Consider the following 15,250-nt stretch of genomic DNA (forward strand, 5'->3'; position numbering starts at 1 on the left):
AATATCTATTTCAAAAATGATCTCAAGTCCCAATGATGTCAAAAGTCATTTATCTGGAAATTAGAATCATTTAAATGTTTGTACAAATTTGCAAATAACAAACCAAAAAAATTAGAAAAGACCTGTACAAGGCTGGCCTTTAATCTGTTTTTCCCAAATGTGTTTGACAAGTCCATTAATTCAGCAGAATGACAATGGGCTATTGGTTCTTATGTAAATTGGGTGGCCTTGTGAACAGGCCCAAAGCTGTTCCATGGAGGCACAGGATGGAGAGCTTGGTTCTCTGTGGTTCATCTGGTCAGCAGAACACAGGTGGTACAAACAAAAGTTTAGCTTATCAAAGACATGAGACTATCACAGTATTACAAAACTTTCCTTTGACCTAATGGATATTTAAAACAACAATGACAACAACAACAACAAAACACACATAGTTCTGTAGCTACTGCTTATGTAGAAAACTTGAAAGCACACCAGTATCTGCATGTCTTTTCTGCAGTTATATGGTGTAATGAGTTTGGCACTTCATTGTAATGAAATTTCCAATGACACAGTCCTTACCTACAGTGGCACATAACCTGCAAACATCAGGCAAACATCCTGTACAGGAAAAGTGTCTTCGCTGCCAAGTCTGACGAAAGGAAAAAAATTGCTTTTTTTTCCCTTTTTTTTTTTAATCAAGAAAAGGAAAATGAGGGGTGAAGGACATCTTTGGACTGCTTCTCTCCATTCCTGTTGTCAGACAATCTGAAGTCCTTTAAACTGTAGCCTGTTCACTAACTCACTCTTAGCCTGATACCCAGCTATGTGTCATTGTCTTAACGCTGTGTGGGAAGCTTTGGTTGGGCAACACATTGTCAGCATCAAAATCTAACATATCACCGTCCATGAGGTTGTTCCAAATGATGGACTCCATGTGAATCAACATGCCATCCAAGTCACTTGGGAGCCTACCCTGGTTGAGAAGGCCCATCCTGCCATGGTCATTGCAGCTTCTCACTGAGGAGTAGGCCCCCAGGGCTTTCATCTGCATGGTGTGCGACAGCAACACTTGTAAAGCTGTCTTCACTGGGGGCAGTTCATTCCTGAGGTGTGGAGCATGGTGCTGACCACATGGGGCAAGGCACCCCCATTAACTGCAGATGTTGGCTGGGTATGTCTGGGGTGGGTGTGGGAGCTGGGGTTCATCATTTTGTTATGAGATGCCTGACTACCATAGGTTGACATGACCAAATTAGGGCCCATTAACATATTCTGACCAAGGACCTGGCTGTTGGGTTTGAATGATCCCAGGATCAACTACTGTCATAATGTCATGATGGGGAGGAGAGTAAGTAAGCAACTCCTTCAAGAGTCCCGGTGCACAGTTACAATGATTCATACCTCCATAGCTCAATTTGTTGTCCTGAAGTGTTTACATAGGCATGTGGGGCAAAGGACTCCTGCTGGACTGGCCGTGTGTATATTTTTGGGAGTTGGGGCTGGGTGAATTCAGACTGGTGTTTGGTAGTACATATGAGTAGCATGGTGTCTGCTGCATCCTGGTGCCAGGTGAAGACTGAGTTGAAACAATTAATGGCATTGGTGATGAGACAAGGTTGAGATTATCCAAAAGGTTTTCCATATTTTCAGGATTACTTATCTCAGACAGACTGGATGGAGCAGAAGCCATCTTTGCAGCAGATAGTGGGTACACCATAGAATGCACATCCCCATCTCTAAGATCATTCTGTTCGGTCATAATGGGATAAAGTCTCCCACTAATAGTACTAGCATTTGAGCTAGTTGGAGGGTGAAATGCATGCCACTTATTAAAGTCATCACTGCTGTGAGAGCCAGGGCTCACATGCCATTTATAAAACTGAGATCCTGGGCTGTCCCAGGCACTCTCCTGACCAGACTGTAGAGACACTTTTTCTCTTAACAGCTCAGCCCCGGCTCTTAGCAAATTTACTGTTGTCCAGGGACGCAGCTCTTCTCTAGGGGGATTTTCCACTCCTACCTCCCTCTGGATTGAGCATCCACCAAGAACTTTTTCCAGTTCCTTAATTCTGCCCACGAATGGACTTGCTGTGTAGGGCCAGATTAAAGCAAATTGAATTCTTCCAGCCCGCCGAGCTGTTGCTGTCACTCTTACCCTTGAAGTATGGCACATACTTGACCATCTCCTCTTAGATCTGCGACAGCATGAGTTGCTTCCACCCTGAGCTCTTGATGGACTTGGTGATGAGATGGGCATAGGACAGGTTGCCTGATGCATTCCTGAGGGATGAGCTCCTCTTTTGTGGCGACCCTGTGAGGGGCCCGGTGGCGGCTGGAGGCATGGCCAGGTGTCAAGACAGCGGGCTTGTGCAAGCAGCCAGCCTCTGGGCCCTGCAAGTCCCTGCACTAAACCCTGGTGGTGGCCCCAGCTGGACCCAGGCCTGAGCTGGAAGTTCCTGCTCTTGTCCAACAGGCTCAGGTTGCTCAGGAAGCTTGTGTTGACAGCAGCCGCTGAGGGCAGGCAGGGCTGGAGTGGCAGAGCTGGGCTGGCCTAATGCCCGCCTAGGCGGTGGCCAGGTACACAAGCGTGGCAGGGCCACCGGCTCCTAGTCCTGGTGGATCTCCAGGAACCAGGGCGGGGCGCTTCAGCCATGGTGAGCCCACCCGTCCCCCAGCCGCGGGAGAGCCAACCAGGAGGGGGCACTAAGAGCTGGTCCGAGATTTGGAGGGGCGACATTGGTGCCTTGAGCCCACGAATACAGGAGGAAGGTGCGACGGAGTGGAAGCACGAGCCCCAAAGTTGACTTCTGACTTCACGGATCCATCAAGCTCTAGGCTCTTTCAGGTTCGCTGCTCAGGCTGGACGGCAGGCCAGAGTCCCCAGGTCAGGACAGGGTCTGTGGACTGAAGACAGACTGATGGTCGCTCACTCTGCTGGGGGCCAGACCGCAGCACTGCTGTCTGTTGAATATGGCGGTGGCCGCTGCAGCAACTCTATGTTTACATTTTTTTAATGTTTATTTATTCTTGAAGGAAAGAGAGACAGAGCCTGAGTGGGGGAGGGGCAGGAAGGGAGGGAGACACAGAATCCAAAGCAGGCTCCAGGTCAGCACAGAGCCCCATGCGGGGCTCGAACTCAGGAGCTGTGAGATTATGACCTGAGCTGAAGTTGAATATTTAAGTGACTGAGGCACTCAGGTGCCCCAACATGGTCCTTTTTAAATAATTTTTAATTGTGATAAATGCACATAAAAGAAGACTTACAAATTAACCATTTCTGAGTGTCTAGTTCTGTATATTATTAAGTATATTCACATTAAGTATAGTCACATTGTTTTTTTTAAGGAAATCATATAAATTATTTAACCAAAAATCTAATTTCCTTTGACAGACATAAATTGTTTATTAAACAACCATTAATCAAGAGTACTATTATACTAATTAAGAGAGAATGGCATAATATTGAGCAGAGTTCTTTGAGAACAGGTCCTGATTGGAAATATATGGTAAAATTTTTTTAACTTTATTTTTTATTTTTTAAAATTTACATCCAAATTAGTTAGCATATAGTGAAGCAATGATTTCAGGAGTAGATTCCTTAATGCCCCTTACCCATTTAGCCCATCCCCCCTCCCACAACCCCTCGATCAACCCTCAGTTTGTTCTCCATATTTATGAGTCTCTTCTGTTTTGTCCCCCTCCCTGTTTTTTATTATTTTTGTTTCCCTTCCCTTATGTTCATCTGTTTTGTCACTTGAAGTCCTCATATGAGTGAAGTCATACGATTTTTGTCTTTCTCTAATTTCACTTAGCATAATACCTTCCAGTTCCATCCACGTAGTTGCAAATGACAAGATTTCATTCTTTCTGGTTTCTGAGTAATACTCCATTGTATATATATACCACATCTTCTTTATCCATTCATCCATCGATGGACATTTTGGGCTCTTTCCATACTTTAGTTTTTGGTAATAGTGCTGCTATAAACATGGGGGTGCATGTGTCCCTTCAAAACAGAACACCTATATCCCTTGGATAAATGCCTAGTAGTGCAATTGCTGGGTCGTAGGATAGTTCTATTTTTAGTTTTTTGAGGAACCTCAATACTATTTTCCAGAGTGGCTGCACCAGCTTGCATTGCCACCAACAATGCAAAAGAGATCCTCTTTCTCCGCATCCTTGCCAACACCTGTTGTTGCCTGAGTTGTTAATGTTAGCTATTCTGACAGGTGTCAGGTGGTATCTGATTGTGGTTTTGGTTTGGATTTCCCTGATGATGAGTGATGTGGAGCATTTTTTCATGTGTCGGTTAGCCCTCTGGAGGTCTTCCTTGGAGAAGTGTCTATTCATGTCTTTTGCCCATTTGTTCACTGGATTATTTGTTTTTTGGGTGTTGAGTTTGATAAGTTCTTTGTAGATTTTGGATACTAACCCTTTATCTGATATGTCATTTGCAAATATCATCTCCCATTCTGTTGGTTGCCTTTTAGTTTTGCTGATTGTTTCCTTCGCTGTGCAGAAGCTTTTTATTTTGGTGAGGTCCCAGTAGTTCATTTTTGCTTTTGTTTCCCTTGCCTCTGGAGACATGTTGAGTAAGAAGTTGCTGCAGGTAAGATGAAAGAGATTTTTGCCTGCTTTCTCCTCGAGGATTTTGATGGCTTCCTGTCTTACATTGAGGTCTTTCATCCATTTTCAGTTTATTTTTGTGTACGGTGTAAGAAAGTGGTCCAGGTTCATTCTTCTGCATGTCGCTGTCCATCTTTCTGAGCAGTACTTGCTGAAGAGACTGTCTTTATTCCATTGGATATTCTTTCCTGCTTTGTCAAAGATTAGTTGGCCATATGTTTGTGGGTCCATTTCTGGGTTCTCTATTCTGTTCCATTGATCTGAGTGTCTGTTCTTGTGCCAGTACCATACTTTCTTGATAAGTACAGCTTTGTAATACACTTGAAGCCGGGGATTTTGATGCTTCCAGCTTTGGTTTTCTTTTGCAAGATTGCTTTGGCTATTTGGGGTCATTTCTGGCTTCATACAAATTTTAGGATTATTTGTTCTAGCTCTGTGAAGAATGCTGGTGTTATTTTGATAGGCATTGGATTGAATATGTAGATTGCTTTGTGTGGTATTGACATTTTTTTTTTACATTTATTTATTTTTGAGAGACAGGGTGAGACAAAGTGAAAGCGGGGGAGGAGCAGAGAGAGAGGGAGACAGAGGGTCAGAAGCAGGCTCCAGGCTCTGAACTGTCAGCACAGAGCCTGACGCGGGGCTCGAGCCCACAGACTGTGAGATCATGACCTGAGCTGAAGTCAGACATTCAACCGACTGAGCCACCCAGGTGCCCTGGTATTGACATTTTAACAATATTTGTTGTTCCAAACTATGAGCATGGAATATTTTTCTTTTTTTTTTTTTTTTTGTATTTTCTTCAATTTCTTTCATAACCTTTCTAAAGTTTACAGTGTAGAGGTTTTTCATTTCTTTGGTTAGGTTTATACCTTGGTATTTAATAGTTTTTGGTACAAGTGTAAATGGAATCAATTCCTTGATTCCTCTTTCTGTTGTTTCATTATTGGCATATAGGAATGCAACTGATTTCTGTGGTTTGATTTTATATCCTGCAACTTTGCTGAATTCATGGATCAGTTCTAGCAGTTTTTTGGTGGAATCTTTTGTGTATTCCATATAGAGTATCATGTCATCTGTGAAGATTGAAAGTTTGCATCCTCCTTGCTGATTTGGTGTCTGTTATTCCTTTGTGTTGTCTGATTGCTGAGGCTAATACATCTAACACTATGTTGAATAGCAGTGGCAGGAGTGGACATCCCTGAGGTGTTCCTGACTCTAGGGGGAACAGTCTCAGTTTTTCTTCATCTAGGATGATATTAGCAGTGGGTTTTTTTGTATATGGCTTTTATGATCTTGAGGTATGATCCCTCTGTCCCTTCTTTCTTGAGGGTTTTCATCAAGAAAGAATGATGTATTTTGCCAAATGCTTTCTCTGTATCTATCGAGAGGATCATGTGGTTCTTTTCCTTTCTTTTATTAATTTGATGTATCACATTGATTGAGTTGCAGATATTGAACCAGACCTGCATCCCCAGTATAAATCCCACTTGGTTGTGGTGAATAATTGTTTTAATGTATTTTTGGACCCATTTGGCTAGTATCTTGTTGAGAATTTTTGCATCCATGTTCATGAGGGATATGGTCTATACTTCTCCTTTTTAGTGAGGTGTTTTTCTGGTTTTGGAATTAAAAAAAATACCATTTGATTTTGATGGAAGCAGTAGTAATGTACCTCTTTAATTTCTGATTTTGAGTCCTCTCTTTTTTCTAATCAATGCAGTTACAGTTTTGTGAATTTTGTTCATCTTTTCAAAGAACCAACTCATGGTTTCATTAATCTTCTCGTTTGTTTTTCCATTCTGTATCTGTGATCTAGTCATTATTATTTCCTCGCTCCTACTAGCTTTGCGGTTAGTTTGTTCTTCTCTTTCACATTAAAAAAATTTTTTTTAATCTTTATTTATTTTTGAAAGAGAGATAGAGTGAGATCAGGGGAGGAACAGAGAGAGAGGGAGACACAGAATCTGAAGCAGGCTCCAGGCTCCAAGCTGTCAACACAAAGCCCGATGTGAGGCTCGAACTCACAAACCATGAGATCATGATGTGAGCTGAAGTCAGCTGCTTAGCCACCTGAGCCACCCAGGCACCCCTTCTCTTTTACATTTAAGTTGTCATTTTTGGTGGTTGACTGAGATTATTATTTTTTTTAATTTAAGACTGTTTACAGCTAGAAATATCCAGCTTAGTACTGTGTTAAGTGTATCTCTTAAGTTTTGGTATGTTGTGTTTCCATTTTAATTATCTGAATATATTTCCTATTTCTGTTGTGATTTCTTATTTGATCCATTGGTTGTGAAGAGTAATTTTTTTTGATCTTCATGTATTTGCTGATTTTCCAGTTGTCATGCTATTGATTTCTAGTTTCATTCTAATGTGACTGGAAAAGATATTTTATATGATTTCAGTGTTTAAAAATTTATTGAAACCTGTTTTGTGGGGTAACATATGGTTCATCTAGGAGAATGTTTCAAGGCTACTTAAGAAAAAATTGCGTTCTATTTTTGGGTGGAGTGTTCTATCTATGCCTGTTTGGTCCAGTCATTCCATATTGTTAGTCATATACTCTATTTCCTTATTTGTCTTCTGCCTGGTTGTTCTGTCCATTATTGAAAGTCTTCAACTATCATAGTAGAGCTGTCCATTTCTCCTTTCATGTCTGTCAGTGTTTGCATTTGTTTAAGAGCTCTGATATTTGGTGCATTTATAATTGTTATATCTTCTTGATGATTTGACCCCTTTACCATCAAATAATATCCTTATTTGTTTCTTACAACAGTTTTAAATGGAAAGTCTATTTTGTCTGCTAATAATATAGCAACTCCTGCTCTCTGGGTTGCTCTTTGCATGAGGTATTTCCATCCTTTCATTTTCAACCTAGGCATCTCCCAAATCTAAAGGGAGTGTTTTGTAGAAAGCATGTATTTGGACCCATTTTTTTTCTTAATTCTGCCAGTCTATGTCTTCTGATTGGGGAGTTTAACCTATTTATAATGAAGTAATTACAGATAGGTAAGGACTTATTATTGCCATTTTTAAAATTGGTTTTCTATATGTCTTACAGCTTTATTTTTGTCCCATATTTCTTTCCTTAATGTCTTTCTGTATGATTAGGTGATTTTTTATAGCAATACATTTTGATTCTCTTGTCGTTTTGTTTTTTTGTTTGTTTGTATTCTATAGTTATTTTCTTTGTGATTACCATAGTGATGACATATAGCATCCTAAAATTACAACAATGTACTTTAAACTGATAATAGTTAAGTTCAATCACATAAAGTCTACTCCTTTATACCTCTGCTCTCTTCTACCCCTTGATTTTATGTTACTGATGTCACAAAATATCTATTTTTATTAGAGTATCCATTAGCATAGTTTCATTATTTTTATGCTTTTGCTTTTTAAATTATATAAAAGAATAAAAAATGGAGTTACAAAGCACAATTAAAATAATACAGGTTTTTATATTTATCCAAATATTTACCTGTACTGGATAACTTTATATTTCCATACAGCTTTGAGTTCCTGTCTTGAGTGTCCTTTCATTTTAACTTTAAGGGCTCATTTTAGCATGTCTGAAGTCCTGTCATTTTAACTTGAAGGACTTCTTCTAGGGCAGGTCTAGTGGTATTGAACTCTCCCTCAGCTTTTATTCATCTAGGAATGCTCTCGTTTCTCTCTCTCTCTCTCTCTCTCTCTCTCTCTCTCTCTCTCTCTGTTGTTGTTTTTTTGTTTGTTTTGTTTTGTGTGGGGTTTTTTTTTTTGCAGTACAGTTCTGCTGTATATAGAACTTTTGGTGAATTTTATTTTTTCTTCCAGCAAAAAATATACTTAAATATATTATCCCACTACCTTCTGACCTGCATGGTTTCCCCTGAGAAATCTGATATCTTACTGAAGATCCTGTATTTGTAAGGAGTCTTTTCTCTTGTATCTTTCAAGATTATCTCTTTGACTCTGACTTTCAGTGGTTTGGTTATAATGTTTCTTGGTGTGGGCCTCTTTGAGTTTGTCCTCCTTGGGTTTGTTGACCTTTTTGCATTTGGATATGCATGGATTTCCTCAAATTTGGGGAAATTTGGCCATTATTTATTCAAATAAGCTCTCTGCCCCTTTTTGTCTCTCTTCCCTTTCTGCTGGGAAACACATGAGATGGATGGATGGGTGGATGGATGGATGGATCTGATTGATGGTGCCCTATAAGTCCTGTAGGCTCTCTGTTCACTTTCCTTCATTTTTTTTTTTTGTTGTTGTTTCTGAGACTTGATAATTTCAAATGACATTATCTTCAAATTCACTGATTCATTCTTCTTCCTGTTTGAGTCTGCTATTGAACCCCTCTAGTGAATTTTTCAATTCAGTGACTATATTTTCCAGCTGCATATTTTTCTTGGTTCCTTTGTAAAAGTTTCTCTTTGTAGATATTCTCATTTTGTTATCATCATTTCCCTAGATCTCTATCCATGTCCTCCTTTAGTTCTTTGAACATATGTAAGACAGTTATTTAAAAGTCTTTATTAAATAAGAGAGTGAGAAAAGTGGGGCTCACCCAAAGTGGGGTTTGTGCTCACCCAAAGAGGGCTCAAGCTCATCTACCATGAGATCATGACCTGAGCTGAAGTCAGATGCCTATCCAACTGAGCTACCCAGGCACTCCCTGCCTTCTCATCTTTTGTCGAAAAATTGGCATTTGAGAAAATAGCTACCTCTCCCAGTCTTTGCAGACTTGCTCATGAAAGGGAGGACCTTCACTAGTCAGTCTGGTGTGAAGGCTTAAAGTCTTTTCAGGCTTTTTGTGGGCATGTGTCTTCCCTGGGCCTGTATATGTACTTTTTTTTCCATTCCAATTCACCACACATGGCTGCTATTAAATGTTTTAATTACCTTGGGCACTTGGGTGGCTCAGTCCAACTTTGGCTCAGGTCATGATCTCACGGTTAGTGAGTTTGAGCCCTGTGTCAGTCTCTGTGCTGACAGGTCAGAGCCTGGAGCTGGCTTTGCATTCTGTGTCTCCCTCTCTGTCCCTATCCAGCTTGTTCTCTCTCTCCCTCTCAAAGTAAATAAACATTGAAAATTTTCTTTAAAAACCTTTTAATTACCCTAAAAAACTCAACATTGCTTCTCCTTGGGGACTTACATGCTTTATTGTACTTTTCCGTCTATAGTCTTTGCCCCAGGCATGCATGGGCCTGCAATTCCCTGCAGCTGTACTGTATCCAGCACCCCGGATACAGGGTTTCAGCAGCCTGGAAACTGATATCCAAACTATGCCACCTTTTCCTTTGATCTCCAAGTCCGGCAAAATGGAAACTACACCCTCAGGTATCCTCCAGGAAGGCCAGGATGTTGCAAACTGGTCCACTGTTTTCCTTCTATCCTGAGGAAGGCACCATGCACTGCACTACTCTGTACCAAGGAGGAAGTGGTTCAAGGATAAGCAAAGACACTGTTGGATTTTCTACTGTTCTAAGTGGGGGTTTTTCTTGGTGAGTGGTCACTTGATTTTGCAAATCCTTGGCTGGTTTCTAGAGCTCTCACAAAGCTGTTTCGGTCAGTCTCTTGTTTTACTTGGTATTTGCATGGGGGGAATGAGGCCTGGAGCTTCCTAGCCTTCCATCTTGCTGACATTCTCCCTCACTTTTCTTTTAAATTTGTTTTTTTGTTTTACTTTAGTGTGTCTTCTAGTAATCAGATAGGATTTGTTGGAAGTGAACTTTTTGGACATTTGCAGTATGACAATATTTTATCTTCACAATTGGATGCCAACCTGGAAGGGTAAAGAATGCATGGTTCACAATTATTTTCCGTCAGTACTGAGGCATATTTTCAGGGTCTTCTTGTGGTCAGTGTGGCTGATGGAAGCCTCATAACTTTTAAAAATAAAATTTTATTTTTAAGTAATGTCTATACCCATTGGGGGGCTCAAACGCACAACTCTCATATCGAGAGTTACATGCTCTACTGACTGAGCCAGCCATGCCCCCCTGGAAGCCCCATTAGTTTTAGAATCTAATTTCTTTTAGATTATTTGTTCACCTTTCTATCTGGACTTTTTGGTATATTTCTCTTTATCAGCTATGTTCATCATGTCTCTGGCAAGGGCCTTTCCTCATTACCTTACATATATCTTAGATTTTTCTATCTAAAGGGTTATGCCTGTCTTCAGTTCTATGGAAACCTTGTTGCTGCTGTTACTTATAATATTTTGGTATTCATTCTTTCTGTCACCCCACCCCCTACCCCCTACTACTACTATTGGGTGCACAATTCAACTTCTGAATCTACCTTCTGAGTTCCTTAACTTTCTTTTCACATTTCTTGTATTTGTGTCTGGTCTGGGGGAATACTTCTGCTTGATGTTTTATTTCACTAAATCACTTTCCATCTCTCTGACCATTGTGTTATTGAGGTCATCTAATGAAGAGCTTTTGTTTGTTTCTGTCTTTTTTTTTTTAAATCCTCTCTTTTAAATTCAGAGATCACGTTTGTACTTTCTAGAATTTAAAATTGTCTTTTCACTTATGGAAGCACCATTCTCCCACATCTGTTAATTTGCTTGCCCTAGAGTCTTATTCAGTTTCCTGTTTTGACTGTTTCCTTAGATTTTTGTGCTTCCATTTGTTGAGTCTGATGAATCTCTTTCATGATTGTGACCTTCCTTTCATGAACAGTGATTTTTGGTTCGTTGAGCATCATTTTATTTTAGCTTTTCTCTTACTCTATGAATCTCTGAATGCTGTCCTTTAGAGGAGGATACTTGTAGTGATTGGGGTTGGGGGGGGGGGGTGAGTCAAAATAGGTTACCTGGAAGTATGTGCCAGTAACTGGGCTTATGGGTCTAGAGACTCTTTGTCCATCTTATCATGGCCACTCTGGGCACTGCTTTGCCTTTTTAACCCCAACACACACACACACACACACACACACACACACACACACACACACACACTACTTCTGCTTAGAGCCCAATGGCCAGGTGTCTCATTGTTGGCAGACAAGGGAAGAGGCCAACTGTTCTGGATGTTCCTGCTCTGCTCTCTGTGCCAAAGCCCTTTCAGTTGTCCCAGGCTCCCTTCTGCTCCCATCATCCCCAGGGCTGCCTCTGCTTTGTGCAGTAGACCTATTGGTTATGGGTCCTTCCTCCAACCTAACTCCTGCTTTACATTATTTAGGGATGCCCTCTTCAGCTGTGTTAAACTATAGATACCTCTTTTTATTTTCCACAACTTGTGTCCATTTTAAAAATCATTTCCTCAATGCTAGAATTAACCCTATGATCCTGGGTTTGACTCAGAAATATGAATATGGACTCACATTTGTTTTAATATGTATGCAGATAGGTACAACAATAGACATGGGTATGTGTACATACATGGGTTAGGATCCATACATACATTTCCTAGCTCTCCCACTAACAGAACCTAGAAGCAGTACCATCCCAGTGGCACCTAACACATCTGCCATCTAGGTCTTGATTTCTGATACCATTCTTCAATAAAAGAAGCCAACATTCTTGGGAAAATGACTCATCTTAGAACTGGGGCAGAGAAAATACAAGATGTACCTGGAGTATCAGATAGTGCCAGAAAGTAAGGAAGTACTAAACAGCATGTGGGTGCATGTCAGAAAGACAACCTTAATGAGCTCCCAAATGGCCACAGTGGGAGCAGTGTTAGTGACAAAATAAATATAATAGTATTATGACCTCAAGAATAAAATAAATACCCATGAGTCCAATCATACTATGTAAATAAATGATTTAAGAGGGGGAGAAGGGACCTCTGTATCTCAGAGAAAATTTTATGTGCAAAGAATGAAGGAATATAAAATCACCATTAGAAGAATACCATACTGATCACAGGCAAAATCCACTAATGAATTAGTAGGTGGCACTTGAAGGAGAAATAGGGTCTTTGCTTGGCCCCAAACTATCTCCCCAAATACTTGTGAATCACTATAGTAGTTTGTAGATGTCCTCAAATCTTTGATACGTTGTTCTCTAGGAGGTGAAGCTGGATTCCCTTGCCTTGAATATGGAATGGGCCTAATGACTCACTAGTAAATAACAGTATTGGAAGGGAAACACAGTAAGTTTATAGTGGAGAATCCTGGCAGACACCACCTGAACCAAGGACCAAGGTTAAGGCCACATCTCATCAGCCATGTTGGTATGACAGCTTTCCAGATACCATGTGAAGAGAAAAGCACTATACCTCTATAGCCTGATTTCCCTCAAAACCCAATAATCTCAGTGTAATCATGAGGAAACACCAGACAAACCCATTTGAGAGACATTGTACAAAATATCTAATCAAGTACTCTTCAAGAGTGTCAAGGTCATGAAAGACAATGAAAGGTGAGGAACTGCCACATATTGAAAAAAACCAAGGAGACATGATGACTAGCTACATGGGCAGCCTGGGACAGAAATAGGACACTAGTGAAGAAACTGGAGGCATCTGAATATGTTGTGTCATTTAGTTAATAGAGTTGTACTAGCCTTAATGTCTCAGTTGATAATTGTCCTGTGGTTATATAAGGTGTTAAAATCAGGAGAAGCTGAGTGAAGGATATATAGGAAAGTATATTAACTTTGGAACTCCTTTGAAGTCTAAAATTAATTCAAAATAAAAAGATTGTCTTTCCCTATCCTTCAGTTTGGTTAGGAAGGATAGTAAAACATTCAGTCCTCCATCTTAATCCAGTAAGTCTTTTTTTTGTTATTGGAAAAAATTGGTATATTTGTTATTGGGAAAAAATATACAAAATAATGACAGATTGGGTTTTTTTTTATTGTGAATAAGCTAAGTGTCCTTATGAAGATAAAACTCAGTGGATAAGTCAGGATCCTGGCAGGAGAGAGGTGGCACATACAGATGGGAGCTGAGCAGGGTTTAATGAAGAGTTGACCACATTGTGGGCAGGATTATGGGAAACTGCAAAAAGGCAGTGAATCACCCTAAGACTGGCAATAAGAGGAAGTGATGATCAGTCTAAGCTGAAAGGGGCAAGAGGATGGGTAGAGGTAGGGATGATTCTCAGAACCTGGGATAGCTGTAGGAAAGGGCCATCTGGCTGGTGCTGCAGGTCTGTGTGGAGGAGCGCAGCCCCTGGGGCAGTGGGAAGGGCACAGAGATGCTTATACCGCACCCTCACTCTTGCTGTCCCTCCAGTGACTTTCCGTGACTCCCCACTGACCAAAACCAACCAGAAGCAACAGGGCAAGGGAGCTTGTATATGCATCTATATGGGTCAGCCTTCCAGGTACAATCCAGACCCAGAGAGGTTCCCGGAGGATATGTCATCTTCATGGTCTGAATCCGTTAAAGCAACCTGTTATGATGTAGCCAATAAGAAAAGATTTAGAAAATCTAGAACTGATATAGGACCCCATAGGATTTCACATAGCAATTTAGACTTGTAAGACATTAAAAGACATTTTAAAATGTTCAAGTCTGTGTGATCCAAATGAACATTTGGGAACGGCCTCCCTAAACGTCTCCCACTGAGATGAATCTAGGTCAGTCTCCATAATAGATGTCCCAAATTCCCACTGATTTTCTCTTTACATTCTTAGCAAAAAGCCACTGAGCCTGTGCTTGGACTGGCTTTGTCTCTCCAGCTCTTACCCGGACATTTCTGGGACCACCATTCCAGGGTAAAGCAGTATCCATCTACCTTGATGGAGACCTGCTCCCAAGTGCCCCCTCCCTGTGGGTTATCCTGCTAGTCTGGTTCTGCCCTGCTTCCTTCCCTACTTTTGCTGCCTTGGTCTGTTCCCCACTGGAAAATGGGCCATCCATTCCACATGCTCTGAAATCCTATTTCCTTACCATCTCACCCCTTCTCACAGCTTCTTTCCCTCAGGTCCTCCTCCTTCCTTATTTGTATGAGTTCTGCAAGCTCCCCAGCCCTCCAGTCCTCCTGTCCTCCTGCTGCACCTCTTGGCATCACTCCCTTTCCGGTTCAGCCATTGAGGAAGGAATGCCCTTCTAATTAATACTCAGGTGTCATGGGCTGGTAGCTCCCCCTTATCTGATGAGTACAGGGTTAGAGTTGGTGGATTGATAGGACACAGTAAATGCACTGGTTGAGTCCAGCAAGCACCCAGCATAGCATGGAGCAGAGAAGGGAAATGAGCCTGTTGGCCTTGCATGTTTGGTGTGTGGCAAGCTGTGTAGCTGTGTTCTGTTCCACCTTAGTCCCTTGTCCCGGTGGGTACTCCCAAGATGCATATTAATCTACCTGTGTGAAGTAAAAGTCACCTGGCTCCATGGCGTGTGCTACACCTGAGGTTTCCATCATGCTGAAAAGAAAAGCCTCCCATTATTTGAAAATGAAAAGTAATTTTATTTTTTCTTTGGAGTTCAGGAACATAATGAACTAATTTCAAAGGAGCTAGAAAAGTATATTTGCTTGAAACCTTTTCTTATCTACATCTTGAATTTTGCAGTAAAATGCTATGAAATTAGAAGCCGACTACCATTTTTTAAAGGAGAAAATTGTATTTCTGATCATGTTTTTTTATCCTAAGAAGGACTTAAACATTTCTTAAATGGGATGATTTGCAGAAGTGAGATTGAGGAGGTTAGTGGTCAGCTGAGATGTGATTTGCTGTTAGTGGGAAAAGGGATTGCAGGTG

At 40.9% G+C, this 15,250-nt stretch overlaps 1 protein-coding gene and 1 pseudogene across 11 annotated transcripts in view; one reads left to right on the top strand and one right to left on the bottom strand.

The window, feature by feature from the left end:
- Positions 1-15,250, top strand: part of SLC41A3 (solute carrier family 41 member 3) — a 177,758-nt gene that overhangs the window by 50,518 nt on the left and 111,990 nt on the right. The gene's annotated exons all lie outside the window — the stretch shown is intronic.
- Positions 746-14,260, bottom strand: LOC121016922 (forkhead box protein O1-like; annotated as a pseudogene).

This window comes from Herpailurus yagouaroundi, unplaced genomic scaffold, assembly GCF_014898765.1.
Source record: "Herpailurus yagouaroundi ecotype Mexico unplaced genomic scaffold, PumYag 214, whole genome shotgun sequence".
In the NCBI taxonomy this organism is placed as follows: domain Eukaryota; kingdom Metazoa; phylum Chordata; class Mammalia; order Carnivora; family Felidae; genus Herpailurus; species Herpailurus yagouaroundi.